Below are 27,640 nucleotides of genomic sequence, written 5' to 3' on the forward strand. Positions count from 1 at the left end.
TTAAATTTCACAAGAGCATATATAAATCAAGATCCTGCATACTAAAATAATATGCAAAGGGTCACTCAAAGACGATGAAAAAGACATAAGTATAATGAAGGGGAACATTGAGGGTGCAGTTTTGGGAAGGGATGAATACAAGGAGCAATTATAAATTATTTATTTAGGTGCTAAGGACCAACCCAGGGCCTTTTGCCTATTAGGCAAGTGTTGCAACCACTGAGTTGCAACCCTCACCCAATTATAAGAATCTTTAAGGAGAAACATTCTGGAAATGGCTGTTTGAGAAGTATTGTAAATATGGAGTAAGAAGATCATGTTATCCTGAGATGACCACAGAAAACAATAAACACCTTAGTTTCCTCTACTCTTTGCCATCATTGTGCTGCTAGTGTTGATCATTAGGTGAATTCTACCAGGTGACAGATGGCGAAGGAGCATATTGGTGTAGTTCATACAGGCCAGTCCCTTGGGGCAGCAACTATGGTGAAAAATGCAAGATAAGGGACATGGAGAGCAACAGATTTCCAAGGTACATGCATGAATGAGCTTCACTGAAGCATTTTTTAGTCGTGGTAAACTGCTGGAAGAACCACTAGCTAAAATGTGGATGTGCAACCTGAAATTCAAGGAGGATTGGGATAGCATATTAAATTTACAGTAATCAAAAAGGAAAATCTTAAGGTAAAAATGCAAGGGGGGGAGTGAAGAGGATAGAGATATGTCCCATGATAACACTTATCTAAATTAAAAACACATGGACACAAACAACGGTTAACATAACAAGGGCACATGAAAAAAATCCATATTCAGCATACTAAGAGTGAAAACAAGGGAAAGAGAATAAATAAATGTGCAAATATCTGCATAACACAAGAGAAGTTCTCACACACAACCACGGTGATGATAATATTCTGTGAACTGAGAATTTTGATTAATGCAGTGAGAAAATTTCATTAATAAATCCAAAAGACAGTAAGAAAAGAGAGAAACATTATTGTAGAAATAAATCTGATTGCAGAAATGTAAACATATTAAATATTCTAGTTGAAGACTGTCATACAAGATTATTTTTAAAATCAACTTTCTAGGGGAATACATATAAAGCAGATTTTTAAGTCAAAATATCATTAACAATAAGAGTGATTCTTAGTAACGATAAGAATTTTTAAAGATTTAATTTTCCAGAACAATACAATAATCTAGTACAGACTGAATAAATGGTTTATAAATATACAAAGTAAATACTAATAGGTCAAACAGGAGAAACTAACAAATCAACAATCATACTGATAAATTTTAACACCTTGCATTTATTGATTAAGCAGATATAGTTAAATCGGTAATAATGTAAGAAACACAAAATTTAATGATCTAATAGTCACTTATGCAACAGTGCACTCCAGAATGTTAGAACATACAGTCTTTTCAAGCTTATGTAAATGATTTCTCATTCTGTTAATGATAAACTTCCCTGATGTAGACCAACCCTGACATAATATTGAAACCACTAGTTTAAAGACATTCAAGATACACAAATGCCATGAAGATTTAATGCGAAAAGATGTGTGCAAAAGGAGAAAAACGGCTTCTTCAACCTTACTCAGTCCCACTTTTCCCCTGGAGAAAAATTTGCTGATTCCTTAACGGAAGTCAAAATGCTTGATTAATCAAAACTTTCAGCAGACTCAAGGGGCAACATAGCCAACAAATTAGATTTCTAAACTTTGCATGGATAAGAAAGTATAGTAAACACCCCATGCTTTCAACTGGAACTTCTGAAGTGCCACCCACTAGACAGAATTAAATGAGAAATAAACTGAGACCCAGTCACTAAAACAACATTTTAGAGGATGATAAAACATTCAGAGCTCAAATTATCCCCACAATGTTTCATATGTGATGTTTGGCACCTCTAAAAATTATCCCAAGCATCAGACACAAGGACAAATGACCAAATACCAAGATGAAAACCAAAGTTGAAAATACAGTTGAAATTCACCCAGATAATAGTGTTATCAGAAGCAAATAAAAATATGAATTTTATCTATTAAAGAAATAAGCTCTGATGGAAAATATCATTTGGTAGAATATAAATAGAATATAAAGTAATACAAATGCAATAAAATTTAATGAATGTAGTTAATAACTGATTAGAAAGCACTAAAGAGAGAACAAATGACCTGGAAGTCAGGAGACATTAAACAGAATGAATCTTAAAAATAAGAGAAATATATAAAAGAAATATATGAGTCATAGGGGATACAACCAAACTTCTACCATGCTATCACTGGAGTCCCAGAAGGAGAAAAGACAGGGAATAGCCAAGACAATCCGAAGTACAACAATGTGAGAAATCCTGACAAGGTAACAAAATTTATTATACTTTTAAATGATGCCCTTTTGTAGCAATGCAAAGATGAACATATTGACCATGGAATCAATGTCCTGGAAATCAGCCTGCATGTTTACAGTAGAACAAGTTTTACAGATCCCTTGGGAGGGAGAAGGCAGAAAAAAAAATGACTTGATAAATGATACTTGGATATTGGATACTCATGTGAGGAAAAAATATGAAAACGCATCCCTACCTCACACCATCCATGAACATCATTTTCCAGTAAAGCAAGTGTTTAAGGCAAAATTATGAAAGATGGTAAAGTATGTCATTCAACTAAGAGAAAAGATTTCTTAAACACAAAAGAAATATTTCTTAGACACAAAAATGAAAGCACCAAGTGAAATATTGATAAAATTGACAAATTAAGAACTTCTCTTTATTAAAAGACACCATTGCATATGGTATGGCTCTATTTCATGTACAGAGAAACAAGATGTACCCCATTTGTTTACAATAAAAATGAATTTAAAAAAAAGACACCATATGATGCAAATATGACTCATAAATGGGGAGAAGCTATTCACAACACATGAGTATCAGAATACATAAGAAACACCTACACATGAATAAGAAAATAAAATAATGTATAGTAGAGCCATATGAAATAGCAGTTAACACCCACCTCCTCAGATTTGGAAAGAATGAAGAACAAACAAGAACCATTATTTAGTGTTGGTGGGAGAACATATTATTGAACATCAACCAAAAAAATTATAAATAAACACATAAATTTCATTTCCATATAGTTTAAAAACTTAGAAAACCAAGCCATACATTATTTAATGAAAAATATGTAATAAAACCATAAGAAAATGAAGTATGAAGTAATGATAAAAATAATTCAGGTAGTGATTGTCTTGATGGACACACTAACTAAAGATAATGGCAATGTTCTTTTTCTTAAAGTTGGTGCATTGTATCACTATTCCTGATCTCTGATATGTATTTTATAAACAATTATTGTTAAGTAGCCATCATTAAGAAGAGTTTTCAAATACAGTTTAGATATCCTCCCACACAGAGTCTACATAGCCTTAACATTTGCCGATAATTCTTCAGAGATGGTACATCGGCTCTACAGTCTGGAAAGAATATATCACAATATTTGGAACAAAGCAACTTCTGGAAACCCTAGCCTTTTTGTTAACCTTATTTAACATCCTCTTGGCAGAAGGCTGTAATTGCTAATCAAAGAAAAGTCTTTCAGATGGGTCTCAGAATGTTCAATAATTAGGCATGAATTGTCATGGATTTTTTACAAAATACATTCACAAAGGAAGTTCTCAGTACATGGCGTGGTTTCTAACAGAGCACTTCAGAACCCAGATGTATGGAACATTACAGTACCACCCTTATGAGCTGGATATGCATATTGATCTACATGAACTAGAGAAGAGTTCCTTTGAGCTCGTTTCTTGACAGTAGATGGAAGTTAATTTTTCAATGTAATATTAAAATTCAAATGTAAAAGAGAAGCAGAGTATTGAAGTTTCTGCAAAAGAAGTTGGTAGAAGGCTTGCTGTGAATGACAGGCAGAGGGAGTGAAGTCCTGATACAGTGACATGTCCGCAGACCTCCACAACTTCCCAATATATTCTTCATACCTGCCGCCACCCAAAGTTCTCATCCCACACTGAAGATCTCCAGAAAAAGTGACAATCATCCCTCAGAGTAAATGCATTTATAACAACCTTTCCTGTTAGAGGACGATCTCAGGGAGAGTCAAATGAGCAGAAGAGGAAGGATTCTGAGTTTAAATAAGAACAGCGTGAAGCCCAGGATGCCCTAGTGGTGACCAAGCTGTGACAGAGCAAGGAAACAAATAAGGAAAAAGCTTATTAGGGCTGAGAAGGTGAATTTCATGCACCTCAGTATTTTATCACACTCCAACATTTCATCAAAGGCCTTGTGAATTCCACGTTCCCTCAAGGAAACAGCTAGAACATGATACTGCTGTGAGGAGCGGAAGGAAAACCTCTCTCACCTTCAACAAGATCCATAAACTGGACTGCCAACCACCAGTGTTTCCATTAAAGGATAAGAGGAGCAAATTAGATTTTCTTAAATATTACCGGTCTAGTTGACCTATGAAGGAATACTATTTTTTTCCACTTTAAGGGCAACACATCTGTCTGAAAAATTCAATTTATGATCAGCTTGCTCATTTAAAATCACCTAGACAACAAGAAAGAAAATCACTTAAACTGAAATGTAATTGCCTTCCTTCACCATGTTTTCTCTTTCTTAATAATTGATATATGTCAGAAATGAAATAAACAATGTGGAAGTGCCCATAACCCTACTGCATAATACACAATCAGATGCTGTAAAGTCACTTTAAAATGCAGCCGCTAGCCTAGTGTGGCTACTGAGCACTTAACACATGGCTGGTACTACTGAAAAGCCGAATTTTTTAAGTTTAAGTTTGAAAGCAAACAATGAACTTTATTTGAAAACATTAAAGTAGGCCCATAATAACTTAAGCCAAGTCGAACTGTGAATCAATTTTTCTATTTTCAATTTTTTAGAAATTTGAATAGACTATATATTTCTGATGAAAAATCAGCATCCAAATTGAGATGCATTTGAGTACATGCTAAATTTTTCTTTGTTCATATTTTTATTGGTGCATTATAGTTGCACATAAGGGTGGAATTTGTTGTTACATATCTGTACATGCACACGATATAACAATATCATTCGGCCAATATCATTAACCAGTATTTCCCCTTCCCCTCTCCTCCCCCCTGCCCCTGATTCTTTCATCTAGGCTACAATTTCCATAAATTTCCCCTCCACCTCCACAGCTTCCTTTTTTTTTTTTCCCTCTCTAGCTTCCACGTATGGGAAAAAAAATGCAACCTTGACCTTCTGAGTTTGGCTTATTTTGCTTAACATAATGAATATTCTCAAATGTCAGACATTTTTCTACAAATGTCATAATTTCATTTTTCTTTATGGCTGACTAAAACTCCATTGTGTATAGTTAACCACATTTTCTTTATCCATTCATCCCTTGATGGATACCTAGGCTGGTTCCATAGTTTGGCTATTATTGGGCTGCTATAAACATTGGTATGTATCACTGGGGTATGATGACTTTAATTCTTCAGGACAAATACCTAGGAGAGATATAACTGGGTTGTACAGTTGTTCCATGCCTAGTCTTTTGAGGTACTTCCATGATGATTTCCATAGTGGTTGCAGTACACACTAAATTTCAAAGACATGGTACCAAAAAGCAAATGTGCAGTAAGTATCACATTAATGATTTTAAATCAATTACATATTGAAATGATAATATTTTTATGTATTGGATCAAGTATAATAAATTATTTAAATTAATAGTCATTAAAATTAATAATCCAATCTCCTACTCCATATCTTTTTTATTATGACATGAAAAGCATGAATGACATTTTTGTTTGTAGTTTTGTGGTGCTGAGGGCAACTCTGGCAATATGGACTATGTAGAAAATTTGGGACTGAGTCACATCCTAGCCTAGATTCCTTCAGTTTATACCTGTGTGGCCATGAGCAATTTACTTAACTTTTCTGGCTTATTAGTGTAAATTGAAGTTATAATGTTGAACTCAGAGAAGTATTGTAAGATTAAAGTAAAATGCCTTATGAAAACATCTTTAACAAGCTCCAAAATATTGGGCTGATGTCAGTTATTTTCAAATATTTTTATCTTTAACCCAGTGGACATTTAAATTGCAATTAAATGAAGTGTTAGAAATAATTACTCTTCTGTTTAATCACTGTGATGGCAAGTTTGGCCCTGAGCTCTAAAATTGTGTGCCATGAGGTCTCCAGATGGCCAAGAGGTTCTTTTATAGCCAATGTTCAAAGTACTGATTTCTAAGGTAGATGTCTGGTTTTTAATATTTTTGGCAACCCCAGTGGTTGTCTTTAACAGTCTAAAGCTATGGCCTGCAATCCACTTTAATACATTTATTTTATTAGTTAGCAAACTGGGCAGAAAGAGGGAAAAAAAAAGTAGAATAGGTAAAAGGCAATTGAGTTCTTGGATTAGGTGCCAAAGCAAGTCAGATCCTGTTTCCTCTCAGATCAGGGATAGTAGGAGAACTATGGGTGCAATAAATAAAATTAAATAGTGGCTTCATGCATCGTAGTTAACAGATTAATCTGCACTGGAAGAATGAGCTGGCAAAATGTTTGCATGGATTGGAAAATTTTGACACAAATTTACAAGGCTGTTCTACATAGTAAGGCAGAGTTAGAGTTGACTCTAAAAGTAATTTGTGGACATCCTGTATTAGAACAAAAAACCTCACTTTAAAAGCAGTATGAAAATAGCCAACTCTCTTGCATATTTTTATCTTGTCCTTAATATGAGAGTCACATTGTCTCTATCCATGTATACCAATTAATTGATTAAAGTGGCCCCTTTTTGCATTTCAAAATCCAAATCAACAGCAACAAAAACGTGGTTTCTTTATTTAAAGTTGCTTCATGACTAAATACAGTCTGTTGCAATCTTTGAGCCTTGTCAAAAGGCTACACTGCAGACTGAAGTTACTGTATTTACTTAAAAAGAGGAACTTGCCCTGTCTGGCTTACACCATATCTTGTGATGAGAGCTCCTTCTTCCTGGGAGTTGTTAGCTCTTTTTATCAACTGTGAAGTTCACGTTCAACAATTCTTCTAGAGTGATGCCCGTGTTTATTTTTTTACCATATTTTTTAATGAGTCTGAGGTATGAATAGATTTGAATTACAAACTCTCAGTAAATAACTCCCTGGCTTTTGGGTGGCACTGGAGACAAAATTCTTAACCCGTCACTCCTGCTTTCTCAGGACCCCACAAACTCCTTGAACAGCCAGAGACTCATCCACTGTGACTCCCCCTGATGCCCTTTGTGCCATCCATCCCTGGATGAATGGTATAACCAGGTATATTTTGCCATACCTAGTTTCCTGTCTAATGACAGGATGACTCTGGTTTCCATGTAAAGCCTAGTGTGGAGATGGAAGCCATTAACAATGTAAGAGAAAGAAAAAAAAAAAAAACTCATGAAATTAATATGATAAATTATGAAGTTCATTTCCTAAAGTATCATTTAGAAAGAAAATTATAAGACTTCTGGAGGGAACTTATTTTAGCAATTATTTTAAATTTTAACAATAATGCTGTTAGTCAATACTTATGGGACAACAATGAATTATCTTTGATTATCACAACAATCCATAATACGAGTGCTATTAACATATCAACTTTGCAGCCTCTCTGAGACTTAAAGAGATGAAGTATATTTTAAAACTCACGTGGTAGCTCTGAGGGGATGCCATTCCTCAGTCACCCATGTTGCCAGGGTGACAGAGCTTCAGGCAATACATGTGCTTATTCAGTGCTAGACTTGAGGAAGGGTTGCTGCACTGAGTTTTAAGTTCCCACCTTAAAATGATACACGCGCCTGTATATTAACACGTCATTGGTCAACACAAATTGCATGGCCACATGCATCTCCTCTGAAGGAATGATCGAATACACATGATCAGAATGAGAACTGGAACCAGTGTGAACCACCCTACTGACCCCCCACAATATCAAAGATAATTCACTTAAGCAATTTTGTTCTGGACTGGAGTTATGTGAACACAATTAGTATGATATGCTTTCGGGTTAAGTTTCCCTGGAACCACTTTCCAATTCCTAAAATCAACTTAAGGTCACAGTCAGTACTTTCATTGCAGGGATAAATGATCCTAAGAAAACTGAGTCTATTAACTTGGAGTCAAATAATAAACACTTATCTTTAAAATCATTATTTTTCTCACTTGCTAATTGAGCCAGCGACTTGGAGCTGCTTATAACAATCCATATTACCTTACTCTTCTTCCTAAAAGTGCTTTCCAAATAGCTTTTCTCCATCACAAATGTCCTTCCTAGAGTGCCAGCTTGAGAGTATTTCTTGCTTTACCTAATTCATAAATATGATAAAAATGAAGAATTTCTGTCACTTCCCTTTGTTTCCTTACTCTCGGCTTCTATCAGCAAATAAGCAACCGGCTTCTGTTTTACTTGAGTGTTATGTGCCACCATTTTTGGAATTGCTGTGTAAGGGGTGTAGAAATTTCTATAGTAATGTTTAGGGGTTGTTTGGACTTGATTGTGACATATTAATTCATTTTAAGAGCTTCAGATGTGTCTCTGTGCTGGTGAATTTTATTCACTTACTCAATAAGTTTCTGTTTTGTGACATTCAGAAGATTTCCCATCCTAAGGTATTGGGTTGATATTGTAGAATTGCTCTCCTCACTTTCTTCTTGTTATCAAATTATAAAATATTTTAAGTATCCTCTATGATGTTTTTGTTCATTTTCCTGAAACCTAGGAGTATGAACTTCACAGCGGAGCAGTTGTTATAGAACAAACCATTCAGAAAATAAATACAAAAGTTTTAATGCTAAACTGCTCTTTTGTATGGTAAAACACTAAAAGCAGCTTGTGCTATTGGGTGGGGAGGTGGGTCTGGCTGCAAATAAAAGGAAAATATTTAGCGGGTTGAGGTGGTACAAGCCTATAATTCCAGCTCAGGAGTTGGAGGCAAGCGAATTGGAAGTTCAAGGTCAGTCTTAGCAACTTAGTAAGAACCTACCTCAAAATTAGAAAAGGGGCCAAGGATGTAGCTCAGCGGTAAAGCACATGGCTAGTATGTACCAAACCCTGGAGTCAGTCCCCATGTTAACCAAAAGAAAGTACTCAAAATGAAGAATAAAGAGAAATGTTTTAAATAGAAACCACCTAAATTGTCTTTTAAATAATAATTATTTCAATGCTTTTAAGTCAACAAATTTTTGCCTGTTTCCTGTTATATGCTATGTATAGACCTTTCTAAACCAGAAATGCTTTAAAAGGCGATATTACCAGTGTGTTTTAAGGATAAAACTTCTATTTTAATTACAGTTTAAAATGTAACAAATTATTTCATCATTAGTCTAAACACATGATAAAAATACTAGAGATGTGAAGAAAAAAGGATGCTGAAGACACAGATGTTACTTGGAAAGTTGGCCCAGGACATAATTATAGTGATAGCTTTTATTATTGTTCTTTGTCCTCAGAAGTTAGGTCAATTCAATCAGTGTGATTTTATTTTCATTAACTGCTCCTCATAAAAATACACTTGTCCTGGCACACAATTTTAGCCAAAAAAAAAAAAAAAAGAAAAGAAAAAAAGAAATATATAAGCATACAATAATTACATATGTGTATGCTCTGTATTTTTAAATTATTTTTTATTTTATACTTGGATTACATTCTAACATTTATCATGGCGTATGTTAACATCTTAATTTAAAACAACAGGGTGGTATATATTAAGCTCCGTCTCCAGTGCTGTAAGGTTTTTCATAACTCTCTTCATGTGTATCTATTTTTCTTTTATCCCCCTTCACCTGAAAAGCCTGGGAGCAGTAATGGCTCTCCAGAGATGTTTTTGTGAGACTTAGAGAGCATCCATGACATTTCATTAAGGCACATGAGTAAAAATGACTAAAGAGGTAAGTTCTACACAATGGCAACAAATCATTTTGGGACTGGGACCTGTAGCACTATCTTAAAATATAAAAACTGAACATATTCAACAAAACACTTCCATCAAAACGTTTCTTTTAATACGGTTGCTTCTCTTCTGTGGGTGAAATGTTTTTTGAAAGAATAAGCACCGCTATCATACAACAGTATCCATTCATTATTCTGTGGCAGGCAGCGTACAGAGAGCTAGACTTACACATTATCTCGTTTAGACCTCATGTCAAGCCTGAAAGGTAGGCATTTTTTGGCCACAATTTAAGATATAACAAAAACTGGCTCAGAAAAAAATTTAAAAACACATGCCCAAGCTTAAACTTACTAAAGTTCTAAATAATTACATTTCATTTACTATGAGAGATGCACCAAGTACAATTTTTCTACATACCACCAAGTAGTCTTTGGAAATATATTAAATTTTTCCACTAAATATTTTTCCCAAAATGCATTTATCCTTACCCTTGTCCAGTGAGTACATCCTCAATTATATGTCTAATGACAGAAGAACTGGGCAGGGTTTAAAGAAATATTCTCACAACATTGCAGATGGAGTCACACATTGCCCCTCCCAGAGCAGAAAGGGATTCTACTTTGGCCATCCAGGATTTCCTGTGGTTATTGGAAAGTACCCTTCAAATGCTTAGCAAATCTCCTATAATTTACATTAGTTTGTGTGGATGCCTCAGGTACCCCAGGGTACCTGACTTGAGAATAAATTCCCAAGATGTTACCAGGCAAACAGAATCCTAGAATCTTGTGGGGTGGGGAGGGGGAAGAAGTAAACTGTCAATGCTTAAAAGAAAATGTATTCAGTCGGAATTTGCTTAATTCTTCCTGAAGGTATCACCAGTTATTCATAAGGAACAAGAAACATATTTCACAATCAAGTTTTAGTATAATCAGGAAGCTGGTTTTGTATTTTCAGTTGAGTACTTCTGATTATATACCTATAAAAGAAGTTCAAAATTATAATATTGGCATTTGGTGTTAAGTAATTTCTAGGGCCCATGTTTGAGTGTTAATATTCTTCAGCAAATATGGTTATGAGATGTTCTTTTTGTTTGCTTATTTGAGACGGGTCTCGCTCGCTACCCAAACTGGCCTCCACTCCTGAGCACTAGTTATCCCCCTGCCTCAGTCTCCCCAGAAGATGGGACTGGAAGTACACATCACCACATCTGCCTCTGTTTGGCATCCTTAAATATCTTGAAAATAGTTAAGTTCAGATAAAGAAATTCTCAGATACATAGACACATATATGGACAAACATATTTGCTAGCACTTGACAAGTGAGACACTTATATAACAAAAAATTGGGGTACTTTTAAAAACTCTTCTTTGTATTTTTAAATTATAGTGTTAAGATTGACTTGAGTTTCTTGGGAAACCAAAAATATTTAATTCATGCCATACATCATGGTTAATTAAGTCATTTACCTGAGCAAAGTCCATGTCTAATATTAAGCCCCACATCTATGTTTACAGAATTCAAGATAAAATGTACCCCAAGAAGTCTAACAACAATAAAAAACAACATCTTACTTTCTTCTAGAAAAGACATGGTAGCCAGACTTTTTAAGAGACTTCATAGAAAATCAATACATAACAAATATCTATAGTCAATATTTTTTGTATGTAAGACAGATAAGCAAGTATGAATGTTATTTCAATTAGAATGTTAATCTGTGAGGGAGGGAGGGAGGGAGGGAGGGAGGGAAGGAAGGAAGGAAGGAAGGAAGGAAGGAAGGAAGGAAGGAAGGAAGGAAGGAAGGAAGGAAGGAAGGAAGGAAGGAAGGAAGGAAGGAAGGAAGGAAGGGTCCCTGTTAAAATTTCCAGAGGAACTCATTAAAAGTCACCTTCAGGAGATAGAAATACTAAAGCAGATGCAGAACTTAACTTTCAATGTTGCCATACTCACATTAGTTAACATCTTCCTGATTTATTAGATTATTGGATGTGAAAATTCCTAGAAGAAAAGATAGCACATAGCAGAGGCTCCCTAGAGTTACCTTCTCCCTTAAATGGTGGGAGTCCAAGAAACCCAACTGAAATTAGCTTCACTGAAAACTAGAGTTTGAGTCAATAAACTCAGAGAGCAACAGAACAACCATAAAGTTGGGACTTTCTAAGAGGGGTGTTTATTGATTTGCTTGTTACTTTTTCTAAATTTGCAAAATAAGATTTTGTAACATGGTATGACAAAAGAACTGGAAAATCTCCACTAGCGCTTATCAAGTATTTTCTATGGCCCTTAGGTTTTCCTACATATATTATCTAGTCATATTTGCCTCATTCAGTCTCCACTGTAACTCCTCAAATTGGCTATTATTGTGTTCACTTTAGTGTTTGAAAAGGAATCCTAAAAGAGTTTTCCATTTGTTAGTTTCAAATTTGTGGGTGTGTAAGAATTACCTTAGCTTAATGACAAAAATTCAGATCCCAGTTCTCCTCCCTTCTACTGTTTAATTCAGTAGGACTCAGGTGGAGATTAGCAATCCATATTTTAAATAAGCAACCATAGCGCTTTTATAAACGTAGCCCAATTTGAGAAGCATGTCTTTCCACCAAACTGCTCTGAGAAAGAGATGACAAAGACTGCATTTAAGAGGCAGTCCAGGCAAATTGAAAGAAAGTAACTGTGTATATTTTTGTTTTAGAAAACAAATTCATCACTTGTAAATGAAAGAACAGAAAAACATGGACATTTTGTTTAACTGCGCATGAAAACTGGACAATGGTACATGTAGGCTTGTGTTAACATGGCAACCACAGTAACGCAGAGATGACCAATTTTCTTCCTGAAAAATAACTCTAATTGGATAAAATAACTCTGCATAAGCACAGTATATGTGGGGTCAATATAAAAATTCAACATAGCAACAGGTTGAAAGAGGAGATACTACAGGAGTCCAAGAAATTGTTGCTCAATATATGGGAGCAAAAAACATATGCACACTCCAAGGTAAAAATAGAGTTTTTGCATACAGTATTAATTTTGTCAATAATATTAATCAATTTTATTGATAATAGAGGATTTAATTAGTGAATCAATTTTAAAAACGAGTGTATCCCCAGTGTTGACAGTAGTTGACAGTAGGGCCTGACCTTGACCTTAAACAATATGTTGAAGAGGAAGAAAACTATACAGGATGGCAGGAAGAACAGACCCTGGAGAGACCCTGGAGAGAAGACCAACATGTTGGAGGTCTGCTTAAGTAGTACAGAAAGTCTGGATGGTTTGGGTCTCAAGAGACATCTTTGGAAGAACTATTCAGCATTTCCATGAACTTGAATAACATCTTAAATTTTGTACTCAATCATTCACTTGTTCACTTAAGCAATAGTCATACATAGACAGTACTTTGTTTTTGTTAAAAATTTTATGAGCAATTAAAATATCTTTAATTTCTATCTTTAGTCATGTTTATTTCTCTTCCTATGAAGACAGTTGATAAATAGATATTTCAATGGAATTGTTTTCTAAATAAGGCATTTTTATCTTCTCACTCTATCTGATCTAGTACATTACAATTTCGAAATCTGGATCAAATTTAATAAACCATTGATATGAAACAGTAAAATCCAGAAGTACAGAAATAAAATGTGACCTTATTCACACTTGTCTTTTTACTTAAAAAAAAAAAAAAGAGAGAGAGAGAAAGTATATTTTTAACTGCTAGCAAAGCTACATTTAGCAGATAAATGTCCTTAATAATCTGATTCGGATTTATGACTTCATCATCTAAACTGAGGTTCTGTGATGGTTAAAGGAAAAAAAAAAATTCTTGTTTCCTCCATGAAGCATGAATGGGCTCTTCAATCTGACTTTCTTTCCTCATTACACTCACTTTCAGTTTGATTTCAAATGGTTTGACTTCTTGTCTCAAGCCATGCACTTGAAAATCATTAACTTCAGTTGCGATTCCAATGCAGGCAAGGGCTACACTGTAATGGATATCCTCTAAGATTTCAGCATTATGTATCCCTAATGAGACAAACAGGAAATTTTCCATCAGTAACATTGCAGTTAGATTTAAGAGGATCAAAGTATATGGTAGTTATTATCTGATAGATACCACCTTATCCTTTACCAGAGGAAAAAAAAGATCCTCCCTAAGTGGTAAATGATTTTTTTCATCACTTCTTCTGGGCTCTTGTTTTTATTGCCTCTTTAGACTGAGATTAGCAGTCCAAATGCATTGCTGTCCTGAAGCAATCTTTTCCACGGTCCCTCCACAGATTCCATCTTGCCTGCACATCATAACAATGACCAATAGCATTAACTCAAGAGTGAAACAAGACAGACAGAGCTCACTTTGTGATGTCAGATAATGCAGGAGAGGCCTCAGGGTACGTGAATGGTGTCCCCCAGTTTCTCTGATTTCAGCCACAACTTTGATGGACAGGACCACACACGTTCTCATAGCCACTCACCCTGCGCGTGCTCCACTCCACAAATTTTTCACTTTCTGCCAAGAATGTTCTCCAGCACTATGAAGTCCACTTACCTACCAATATGCAAGTGCAACCCGGATAGTGGGTTAGTACTTCTAGTAGTAGCCCCTGCTGGGGACACAATACAGAAAATTAATGACCTTGCCTCCTGTCCTTGGGGTGAAAATTCTGGCAATTCAGAGAGACTCTCTACTTATCAACGGACCTAGTAGAAGCAAGCGGAAGCTGCAGGCAGAGACTACCTCAATAACATACCTGCACACTAGGCTAATTCCATCCTTGTCACCCCAGGTACTCTGCTCCTGATTCCTGGATCATTTCTAAATTAAACTCCTGACGCCCAGGTTCTTGTCTCAGGCTCTACTTTCAAAAGAACACAAACTGAAGCAGGAAACTTTGTTATCAACTTACTCTTCCTCTAGAAGAGGGATCTGTCCATTTTTTCTCTAAAAGAGCATTTCTAGCAATCGAGGAAATGCAACCCAAAACGACACTAAGATTTCATTTTACTCCAGTCAGAATGACAAATCATCAAGAATATGAATAATAATGAATGCTGGAGAGGATGTGGGGAAAAGGCACATTCATACGTGGTTGGTGGGACTGCAAATTAGTACAACCACTTTGGAAAGCAGTGTGGAGATTCCTCAGAAAACAAGGAAAGGAATCACCAAATGACCCAGCTATCCCACTCTTCAGTATTTATTTGAAAGAACTGAAATCAACATACAATAGGAATGTAGCCATTACAATGTTTACAGTAGCACAATTCACATAAGCCAAATTATGGGATCAACCCAGATCCCATCAATAGATGAGATCAAGAAAATGTGGCATACATACACAATGGAGTTTTACTCAGTCATGAAAAAGAATGAAATAATGGCATTTGCCAGTAAATTAATAGAAATGGTCATTTCTCTCATACTGAGTGAAATAAACCAGATTCAGAAAATCAAGGATTGAATGTTTTCTCTCATATGTGGAAGCTAGAGCAAAACAAGAGAAAGAAGCTGCTGGGTAAGGAATTTGGATATCAGAAAGATACAGGGAAGGTCAGTGGAGTATAAGTGGAAGAACTAGTGGATGGAGAAAGGAAAGAAAAGTGGAAGAAATATGGAATGAATTTTTGAAAATCACATTACATACATACATAAATGTACCAAAGGGAATTTTACCTTTACGCATAAATGGAATGTATGAATAAAAAATGGTTAAAGAAAAGAGTGAAAAGAAGATCAAAAGAGGAGGGAGAATATCCTTACTTCTCCCTGAGCTTAAATATGCTAGTGATAATAATGATGAATTGAAAATTGCCTTTTATTAAAATTATTATATAAAGGAATAATTCTTGGCAGGTGCTTTTCACACATTCTCATGTTTGACTCACAACATTCTTATTTCATTTATGATGAAACTGAAGCTCAGAAATGCTACGCTAGTTATTCAGTTATTCACGCTGTTCAGCAAGGAGTTGCAGTTCTGTCTTCTTGTTACATTTTTTCCAAGTAAGTCTTATTATGCATCTTAAAGTTTACAACATGATTGTATAAGATACACATATACAGTAAAGTGGTTACTATAGTGAAATCAATTAACATATTCATCATCTCACACAGTTGCCCATTTTTCCTTCCCTGTGGCAAGAGCAGCTCTGTCAAGTGCAAGACAGAATTGTAGTTTCTGGCCATCTTCCTGATGGGGTGAGATCAGGCACAAATTTTATAGGCAATGAATTATAAAATTTAACTGGTGCTGTGTGATCCTCCGAAGTTCTTTTTTCCTTTGTCACATTACTGACAAATTCCAAGAGTGGGTTTCAGACTGAGGAGCATATGAGGCTACAAAAACCCAGTGGACATGTAGCATGAGCTTTTGGAAGTTAATTGTTACCACTACCTAACTTAGCCATCCTGATTAATTCAGCAGCCAAATAACCTGATCACTGACACCGTTATTAAGTGGCATAGATTAAGTATGCATCTGAGTTTTTTAACTCCAGGCCTGATCACTTCCCACTGTACCTCCCTAACTATGTGGAGGTCTTTTCCTGTATATTGAAAAAAAAAAAAAAAATGTAAGGCAAATTCTCCCTGTGAAGGCCAAATAATATCATCTCTTCACAATAGTCAAAACTCAAGAAATGGGGACAATCCTTGACCCAAATCAAATTGTTTTCTTTGATATTTCAATCAAAAAGACCTAAAATTATAATGCTCAGTCTATGAATATTTTTGTATAAGTGCTCAAAAATCTAGTTTTAATTGACGAATCACATCTTCTAGTAAAAATGGCTGAACTCAATGACCATCATAAAAATACTTTGTTAGAATAATACACTCTTAAGTGTTATGTAGAAGAACCACTAATCATAAATAAATCTCTGATGATATAATCTGAATATAGGTTGGAATATTTTAATCAAGTACCTCTTTCAATTCTCTTCAAATTATTCTCATGCCCTTTGTCGAATCAGATTAGCCCTAGCATAATAGATTCCCACACCTAAGCTCAGCACGTATTTCTTAATGCAACCAAAAAGGAGTGAAATTTTGAAATTTTGCTCTCATAATTTACCTTATTAAATGGAAAACATGAATAGAATAATTAATTTAATGTTTTGTTTTCAAACTATGGTCAGTAATTTTTCAGTTCATTTTTACAAAAATATGTATCAAATCATAAAATATTCTTGCTTCTCTCAAAATGATAAGACAAATTTTCTGAATTAAACAAGTATCTCATTTTTTCTTATATAGGGTAGTGTATTATATTCTGTGGTAATGTCAGGAGAAAGTAACATGATTCTGTAAATCCATAAATTGGCTGGCTGCATCATTGCTATGTAAATAAGAGAAAAAAACATTTATTTAAAAAAGAATAGAGATAGGCATCTATTTTGAAAACCAATCACTTAATATTTTGAGTGAAGCCATAATCATAAAATAAATATAATATATAGCTTGCATTAAAATTTCCTGAAATTCAGGTGGCAAATCTGAATTAATATTATATGCTATCTCAGGAGATGCCTCTGGTTACCTGAGAAAATATACAGATATATAGCTATATATGTTATGTGAAGTAAAGTTTGCATAAATTAGACGTTGTTTATTGCACATTTATGGGAGAAATTTTAGTATTAATAATTTGGGGAAAATTTTTTATATTTATTTGGGTTGAATTTATTCTAAAATCATTGAAATTAGAAAACTAATTATAATTTCTTATTATCCAGTCCCATATTGAATTATATTGTTTTCATTCTTCCATTATATTTATCCTATTTTTAAAATTTAGTCCACCTAACATTTGAAAAAGAATTTTGAATAGACATTTTCTGAAGGGATTTCACTTCAAGTCATAAATGTTTATATTAATATATGTTCATTACAAGGATATTTTTTCATATTCTAAAAATCTATAAGTGATCTTAAGTTTCTCTCAAATGTTGGAACATTCACAATAAGGGAGATGTTGATTGTTTAACACTCAGCAAGAACTAATTTTTTAGTATCTAAAATGATAACATTTAAAATGATATATAGTACTATAGAACTAAAATTTCTGATTTATAAATTCATTTTTATATTCACCTTTTGGAAAAAAATGTGGACACATTAAACTGCTTACACAAGCTTTTTACAGAAGTACTACAAAATGAAAAGCAAAATTTGCAGTGCCATTTGGCTGACTAATTTATTTAAAATACGATAACTGTAAAACCAGGTAGAAGGTCATAATTATCATTTTTTCTCAGTTAAATCTGTAATAGATCTCTCCACATTTAGAGAATTCAGCATTTTCCCCATTCTTGCGGAGTTAAAAATAAAAATTATCCAAGAAAGGCAAACTACAATTGTAATTCCTTACTAAGACTGCATTTAAGACCCATGTATTTTAATGTCTTATCCATTTCAAGGAGGAGAAAGAATAATTCCCTTTTTTACCCTAAACATTCAGAAGAGTGGTCCTATTAATTCAAGGTCTCTTACCCTTTCAAAGGAAATCATCTAAAATTTTATGCTGCCGTTTAAATGATTGCTTTGGGAAATTTATATGGTAGTCATGGGAACAAGTAAAGAAGTCAAGGCAACGTTGATCATTTTAATGGTGAGCAAGTGATCCATCCAATTTGTAAATACCTTGGACAACTCTTCTAGGTCATGAATGATCAGAAAAGGCATTTATGCAAAATTAATGAAATGAAATACAAGCTCATTAATAGCTAGAATCCCCTAAAGTTTTTTAATTGGTTTGGTTCATTATAAATACTCCATCTGAGCTTTTGAAAGAGAAAAAAACACCTTAACAGGATTATTGAATACTTTTTAAAGAAAACACATTTTTTTCTTTGATGATTTAGAACAAACTCTGGTTTTATTTTTTGTTTTGTTTTTGTTTTGTTCTTTAACATTCTGAGTATTTCCACGAGGAGCAGTTCTCTACAGAATATACCTCTCTCATCTCATCAACATTTGTCTGCCTAGAAAATATGCAAAAGTCTCAGTGTGGTTGCTTTATATTTTACACCCATTGAAACGTGAACCTAATTCCTCATATGTACTATGAAGATCGTGCCTAGCACTTGGTTTTTAGAAAGGATTAAAGGGTTTCGTGCAATTAAAGACCCTGGTACATAATAAGAATCCAGTAAACATTGACAGCACTCTTATTTTATGGTCATAATCCTGATTTTCTAGACCTCTTTCACACTCAAACCCCTAAAATCAGGTTTGCTTCTTATAGCCTTTTTTAACCCAATATCCACCCCAGCCAGGCTAGCACTGCCTTGCTTCTTGATAGAAACAAGAAGCAACGATGTCTGCCTTTCTACACAGTCTTACAGAACAAACGTGCATGCATTTTTTGGAAACATATTGAACCATAAAAATCCTTAAATCCAGTACGGTTTCCTTGTCTACTGCACAGTTCTCATCACAATAGACCACGAGAAGGCTGCAAAGTGGAGATGCCTCATGACGTAGAAGCCTTCACTGGCCACCTCGCAACTCTTCCTAGGAAGAGCAGACCATTGCAGAAGCTCTCCCGACAATCCCCTGGTCTGTGTGGCCAGGTTAGTCGTGGGTTTCGCAGTGCTGAGCTTCTCAGATGGTATAGTTCATCAGTAGGGGGAAAAATGTGAACTCCTGGCAATTGCAGCAAGGGCCTCTGGAGACCTGCCTTGATGTTGCCTGGCAATGGGTTAACTTTAGGACCTGGGAGACGTGATATCCTCAGAGTGGCATTGAGAGGGGCAGAGACTTCATTTCCTAACTGCAGCAATTTGAAACTCTAATTCAGGAGTGGACTGCATGGGCTTCACTGGATTTCAGATTCACATGAAGCTGTTTAGAGCTTCAGCTGCAAGAGCTCCCTTCCCTCCACCTCAACACAAAACCATGTCAGTTCCATGCACAAGGAAAGCTAAATGTTTAAGGAAAAGTTGAAGTATAGCTTCTTACCTCTTTGTTTCTCTCCCAAAATTTGTGACAGATTCTAAAAAACAAACACAAAATTGTCCACTATAGTTTTCATTCCCTCCAATGGAGAGATGTAGCTAGACTTGGTCACGGTGGTTTTATGAGACCTTGACAAACGCGGTCCAAGCAGAGTGTGAACAGTGCTTGCAACTTGGGGCTCCCTCTTCTTGGCTGCTGGATTCTTTCATCACCATGTAAAATGGCCTGGGCACCTCTCTGAAGATAGAGAACAATGGAAAGCAAAGGTCAGAGCTGCTCAACCAGCGACAGTTCCAGACCTGAGAGTGAAGCCTTCTACATGCTCCAGTCCCAGCCAGGCTGGGACTTCCCAGCTGGCCTGCCCAACTGTAGGGACAGTTATGGTTCTTAGCCACTGATGTGTGGGATAGTTTGTGATGCAGCAAAAGAAACTGACATGTCCTCTTCCCTAGTTCCATAATATAGAACTGCAGAATAAAATATTATTGAATAAGTGTCTCTGATAGGAGTAAGATCTTTAAATACAGCACAACTTAATGTTTTGTCACTTAGGAAAAAAAACACGCAGGATTTATTCTGTCTTGGTGCGTAAGTCAAACAGGTCTGGGTTATGTAACACTTATCTACCTAAGAATATACTTACATATGTATACACAACAACAATTATTTCTTAAATTAACTAATATTGTTACTTTCACAATGAAGAATTAGGAAGGGGGACTATGTGCTTTTTTGCAACTTATCTGAGGAACTGCTACTCAGGAGAAAAACACTTCCTTGAAACAGGAAAGAGTATCCAGATGGATTTTGATCCTCTGTCCATGGACACAACTGCATGGGTTAGTGTGTGGCCAGTAGTAATTTTGTGCTGCAATAGCTTCACTTAGATTTTACTCTAATAATATGACCAACAATGGTTTACAGAAGAAACATGTTTCCTTCTTCCTGCAGAGGAAGAAGAACCAGAGTAGTGCGCACAGTGTGTCTGCTAGTTATACCAATGGATTTTGCTGTTCAGCATTAGAGCATAAGGTTAAAGTTCAAGGCATGGCCGTGTGCTGTTTCTCCTGTCAAGCCAGCAGCACCCTTGCCTCACTGAGTTATTGCACAAGGTTGTGTAAGCTTCGCTCACCCATCAAGCAGTGAGCAGAAAACACTCACTCTGCAGTCACATGGCAGGCCACTTATTTTTCCTCATCTTATCGAACAGATATACACCAAACTTAGAAGATTGAGACTTTTGGGATTTTTCTCTTAGAACAATAATTTATTTAGTAAGTCTAATCTGTAGATATTCACTTTTGAAATGCTAAGGATATTGCAAGCAATTTATCACACAAAAATTTTCAGAAGCACCCACATCAATAAAAATGTCCCTTTCTAGATTATGACTGAAAATCAAGTAATGATCAACAGCAGTATTGATTTCTTCCTTTATAGTCTCCTACTGAATCACTAATTCATTAAAGAACCATTTAGACTTACAAAGACCACAAATTTCACGGTATAGGATCTTCAAGAAGAAAATATGGAGGATGGTTTTTAAAATGTTCTAATTTGGTGATCGATGTCATTTAAAATAAAAATGTTGATTATGTGAAAACAATATGGGTCAACTGACATGTAAGACTGGGAAACTTCTAAAACTTGCATACATTTTGTGTACATGTGTATATATATCTATTATGTATTGCTAATGTTTTAGGCATCATTATCAGTTTCAGAGGAAGGCCTTCTGAGGGAGAATAGGAGATGTTTTATTTTGTTTGTGGACTAGGTTATTTCTCTTGACAAAGAATATATAAGATAAACCTTTTTTCCTAAAAGTAGAGAAGAACAACTAACTGGAATTTACTTTTATTTTCACAGACCCAAAAGCCAAATGATAGCAGAGGTAAAGACAAACATCTGTCTGCAAAAGTCAACACAAGCTTCCTGTGAACTGCACATATTCCATCCCACCCTCTCCACAAAACAAGTCCCTACTTTTGAATTCATTTTCTTTTGTCTTGCCTTAATCATTTTCCTTACCTTAAAATGTTATTCACTGACTGCTTTCTCATTTTTACTTTTCTTTTTTCTCCACTATGACCCACACCAGTGTCTTCGTGTAACAGGATTTCAAGCTGCTTCTTCACAGTTTAAGGATTGTCACCGAATAAACAAATATTTGAAATAATACTACTACTGACTTTTTAAGTGAAATAGAACTACTCAAACAATATCAGTGACAATAAACAGACCCAAATACATTATGAATCAGTAACCACAACTGTTTTCATTCAAAATTAGGAAAATGTTCATATACAATGACTTAGAGATATCTTTCCTAGACTTTTATGCTAAGTATAATTGCTAAAGGATCAGAATTAATGACAAGCCGTATGAATATTAGAGGGTTCTAAATATTCTCTGCAGTGTTCTTTATTTTATGTGTGTGTGTGTGTGTGTGTGTGTGTGTGTGTGTGTGTGTGTGTCCCAAGCGTACAAGAAACATGGAAAATATAATTGGATAAATTCTGATATGCAACAGCCTGGGACACAATGATTAAAATGTAAGTCTGAGGACTACATCGTGGAGAATGTTTACAACATGAAGTTAGGACAGAAATCAGACTTCAATGCCGCATCTGCACAGTGTTTACATCTTTGTCAAATTATGTGTGCATATCTTCAAGAACTGGAAACAATTTGGGAACATGAATCAGAACAGAGTAGTGAGATTTTGAGACACGAGTTCTTTTAAAACTTTCCTTATTATTCTAATGTTTGACTATCAATTGAAAAAGCTGTTATCTACTTCTAATGAGCTGGTACTTTAAATCAGATAAAAGTATCTGGTAGAAATCTCAGTGCATAAGCTCCCACAACGAATAAATATAGATTGATTTTTCTGAATCTACAATTAATTTCTCTATGGGTTCCGCTCCCCTGAATCTCTGTCATCCCTGGGTATCCCCCTCTTCTTTGAGGAATCCTATTCTCTATATCTTCATTTTTCAGTTCTAGATCATTACCCCCTCTTTCTTCATTCTTAATTACTTGGGTACTTCAATCCACTGTTCTCTCTTAAAAATCTATATCACTCTCAGAAATATGAGGAACTGTCTCTTACTTCCACTCTCACCCGGGCTGTAGTTGGCACAAATGGTCGTTCTAAGCCAACCTGGCTCTGTCAAAGCCCCGAAATCCCTTGCTTGTCCACCTTAGTAGAAATCCCTAAATAGCTCTTTTGCCCATGACTACGCTTCCTTCCTAAATGCTCTGACATTTCATTCCCTCACCTCCAAGTTTCAGTATGTGGTACCCAGTACCCCAGGTTTCCATCTTCACAGGATATCTGCCATTTTTTTCCACCCCAGATGGGGACTAGGTAGCAGAGTGGAGGGAGAAAGAGACACAGAGAGAGAGACAGAGACAGAGAGAGACAGACAAACAGAGGAAGACAGAAAAGAGTGCAAATGCAAAAAATGCAAAAATTTGATGATTCTAGATGAAGGCTATGTTTACTGATTGTGCAATTTGCCAGCTTTTCTCTTTTGAAGTTTTCCAAAATAAATCATTGGTAAAGCAAGGAAGAATGGAAAAACCAATTTGGAAGTCAACAAATATATACAAGTACTGTTTGTGGAATTTTGGTATGGGAGAGGAGAAAATTAGGAATGTAAATGAGAGAGATGGGAATCACTAAAATTTCTTCCTCATTATGTTATTTCTTCCTCATTATGTTCACAGGGCATTTACACACATATCTGTATTTCCACTACATGTTAACATTTGAGAAACGTGGTAAAAATTTCTTCAAGAAGTTACTTTTACTTTATTATGTTTCCATATCTTTTTCCTTCTATTTAAAACTATTATATTTTGTTAATCCATACAGTGTGGAATTAGCAATGACATAGACAAATCATAAGTAGAATAGAATAGAGATCCAGAAGTAGACCCATATAAATATATTTGACCCATATTTGGCAAAGGGGCAAAAATAACAAAGTGAGGATTAGATATTCTTTTCAAGAAGTGGCACTGGGACAATCATACATCCATATGCAAGACAAAGGATCTAAACAAAGACTGTACATCCTTCACATATTGACTCAAAATGGATTGTAGATCTAAATGTATGACATAAAACTGGAGTTAACCTAGGGGAAAATCTGGATGACTTTGGGTATGACTTGACTTTTTAGATGTAAGACCAAAGACATGATCCATGAAAAATGAAACTGATCAGCCAGACTTCACTAAAATTAAACACTTCTGCCCAATGAAAGACAGACAAGAGAATGAGAATACAAGACATATATATATATTTTTTTCTTTTTTTGCAGTGCTGGGGATTGAACCCAGAGCCTTATGCTTTCAAGGCAAACACTCTACCAACTGAGCTATACCCCCAGCTCCATATTTTCTTTTGCAAGAAATATTTGCAAAAAACATCAGATGAAGAACTGTTATCTGAAACATACAAAGAGTTCTTAACAACCTGATTTAAAAATGGGCCAAAGGCTAGAACATATGCAACACACCAAAGAAGATATATAGACAGCCAACAGGCATATTCAAACATTGTCCAAACCCACTAGAATGGCCAAAATCCAGAATACTAACAACACCAAATACTTAGTGCTGGGGAAATGCAGAGCAGTATGGCCACTTTGGAAGAGTTTGGCAGTTCCCTACAAAACTAATCCTACCCTTAACACATAATTCAGAAATCCAGCTCCTTAGGCTTTACCCAAATTAGCTGAAATATTGTGTCTGCACAAAAAGCTGCACACTGATACATTTAACAGTTTGATGTGTAATTGTCAAGACTTGGAAGCAACCAAGATGTCCTTCAGCAGGTGAGTGGACACACAAACTGAGGAGAATCCAGACAATGGGAATGAGCGTGAAGCCTGATCAGGAAGGAGGGAATCGCGAAGGCGTGTTCCTGAGGGAAAGAAGCCAATCAGAAGAGGCTACAGGCGGCTGGATTTCAAGTATATGACATTCTAAGAGAGGGGAAACTCTGGGGCTAGCAAAAAGACCAGAAGCTGCAAAAATTAGGGAGGATGGAAAGACAAATAGGCAGAGCCCAGAAGATTTTAAGGGCATTATAACTATCCTGTAAGACACTGTAATGGTGACTGCACATCATTATACAATCCAACACCCAACACACAACACCAAGAGAGAACTCTGATGTAAAAGATGGACTTTGGAGGATAATCATGTGTCAGTGCAGTTCATCAATTTCAACAAATGTACCTCCTTGGTGTAGGCTGTGAACAATGAAGAAAGCAGTGCCTGAAATGGGGACAGGGGCTATGTGGGAGCTCTGCACCTTCTGTTCCATTTGGTCATGAACCTAAAATTGCCCTCTGATATAAAATTTCCTAAGGAAATACAATTCCAAAATTAGGGCAGGTGTAAGCTTGAGGAATGAAATAAGAACTAGTTATAATAACTAGTAGAAGTCACTAAATGTCACATAGGTTATTTTAAAAATAACTATACATTTTCATGAAAGAATCTATGCATCTTTTAACCCTCTTCCCAAGAAATATTACTTTTACTAAAATGTGATTTTGTTTCTGCTTAACTGATAGTATTTTCCATCTAAAAATGACTTTTTAAATTTTTTTTAAAATTTTTTACAGACTGCATTTTGATTCACTGTACACAAATGGGGTACATCATTCCGTTTCTATGGTTGGGCACGTTATAGATTCATACCATTCATGTGATCATACATGTACATAGGGTGATGATGTCTGTCTCATTCCACCATTTTTCATACCACCCTCTCATTTCCTTCTACATAAAGTTCCTCCGTTCTTCTTTCACCCCCCACCCCCATTATATATCATCAAACACTTTTCAGGGAAAACTTTCGACCTTTGGTTTTTGGGGATTGGCTTATTTCACTTACCATGATATTCTTCAATTCTATCCATTTATCTGCAAATTATTCTTTTTTATGGCTGAATAATATTCCATTATGTATATAATACCACAGTTTCTTTATCCATTCATCTGTTGAAGAGCATCTGGGTTGGTTCCACAATCTAGCTATTGTAAACTGAGCTGCTATAAACACTGATGTGGCTGCATTACTGTAGTATGCTGATTTTAAGTCCTTTGGGTATAAACCGAGGAGTGGATCAAAAGGTGAGTCCATTCCAAGTTTTCTGAGGAATCTCCATACTGCTTTCCAGAGTGGCTGCACCAATTTGCAACTCCACCAGCAATGTAAAAGTGTGCCTTTTTCCCCACATCCATGCCAACATCTATTATGGTATGTGTTCTTGATAATAGCAATTCTAATTGAAGTAAGATGAAATCTTAGAGTTATTATAATTTGTATTTCTCTAATTACTAGAGAGGTTGAACACTTTTTCATATATTTATTAATTGCCTGTATGTCTTCTTCTGTAAAGTGTCTGTCCAGTTCCTTGACCCATTTATTGATTGGATTTTTTGTATTTTAGGTATAAAGTTTTGTAATTTCTTTATAAATTTTAGAGATAAGTGCTCTATCTGAAGTGCATGTGAAAAAGATTTTCTCCCATTCTGTGGGCTCTCTTTTCACATTCTTGATTGTATCCTTTGCTGAGATAAAGCTTTTCAGTTTGAGTCCAACCCATTTATTGATTCTTGCTCTGATATCTTGTGTTTTGGGAGTCTTGTTAAGGAAGTCTGATCCTAAGTCAACATGATGATTTGGGCCTACTTTGTCTTCTATTTGGTGCAGGTTCTCTTGTCTGATTCTGAGATGTTTGATCCATTTTGAGTTGAGTTTTGGGAATCAATCTAACAAAAGAGGTGAAAGACCTCTACAATGAAAACTACAGAACACTAAAGAAAGAAATTGAAGAAAACCTTAGAAGATGGAAAGGTCTCCCATGTTCTTGGATAAGTAGAATTAATATTGCCAAAATGGCCATTCTACCAAAGACACTATACAGATTCAATGCAATTCCAAGAAAAATCCCAATAACATTCCTCATAGACAGAAAGCAATCATGAACTTCATCTGGAAGAATAAGAGATGTTGAATAGCCATAACCATCTGGAGTAGAAAAAGTATAGCAGGAGGTATCACAATACCAAACCTTAAACTATACTACAGAGCAACAGTTAAAAAAACGGCATGGTATTGGCACCAAAATAGACAGGGAGACCAATGGTACAGAACAGAAGACACAGAGACATACCCACATAAATACAGTAACCTCATACTAAAGGAGCTAAAAACATACAATGGAGAAAAGATGGTCTGTTCAACAAATGTTGCTGGCAAAACTGGAAATCCATATGCACTAAAATGAAAGTAAACCTCTATCTCTCACCCTGCACAAAAATACCTTTTTAATTGTCTACATTTCTATGACTAGGATCTTTGTCATAGTTAAACTTATTGAACTTCTTCCTTGCTGGAGAAAATAAAATTAGGCATTCTTGCTGTTCTGTGACACAATAAGCCTACAGTGTTCCATTATTTTAATATGGCAAATAGATTAAATAAAGTCTTGTGATGATAGGAATAATATGGAAATTTGATGAAATAATTGAGTGAGATAAAATTATATGAATTTTATGTATGCATATACAAATTTACTACACTCAATTCACCCATGAAAAGGCTGCCTCAGAGACTTGAGTAGCACAGTCAGATGAACCAGATACTCCACCAGAGCAAAGGTAGCCCGCTGTCAACCTGCAGTACCTCGGTCACCTTATCTAAACTCACCTTGCATTCTGAAGGATGGGA

The sequence above is a fragment of the Sciurus vulgaris genome (genome assembly GCF_902686455.1).
Source record: "Sciurus vulgaris genome assembly, chromosome: 4".
NCBI lineage: Eukaryota > Metazoa > Chordata > Mammalia > Rodentia > Sciuridae > Sciurus > Sciurus vulgaris.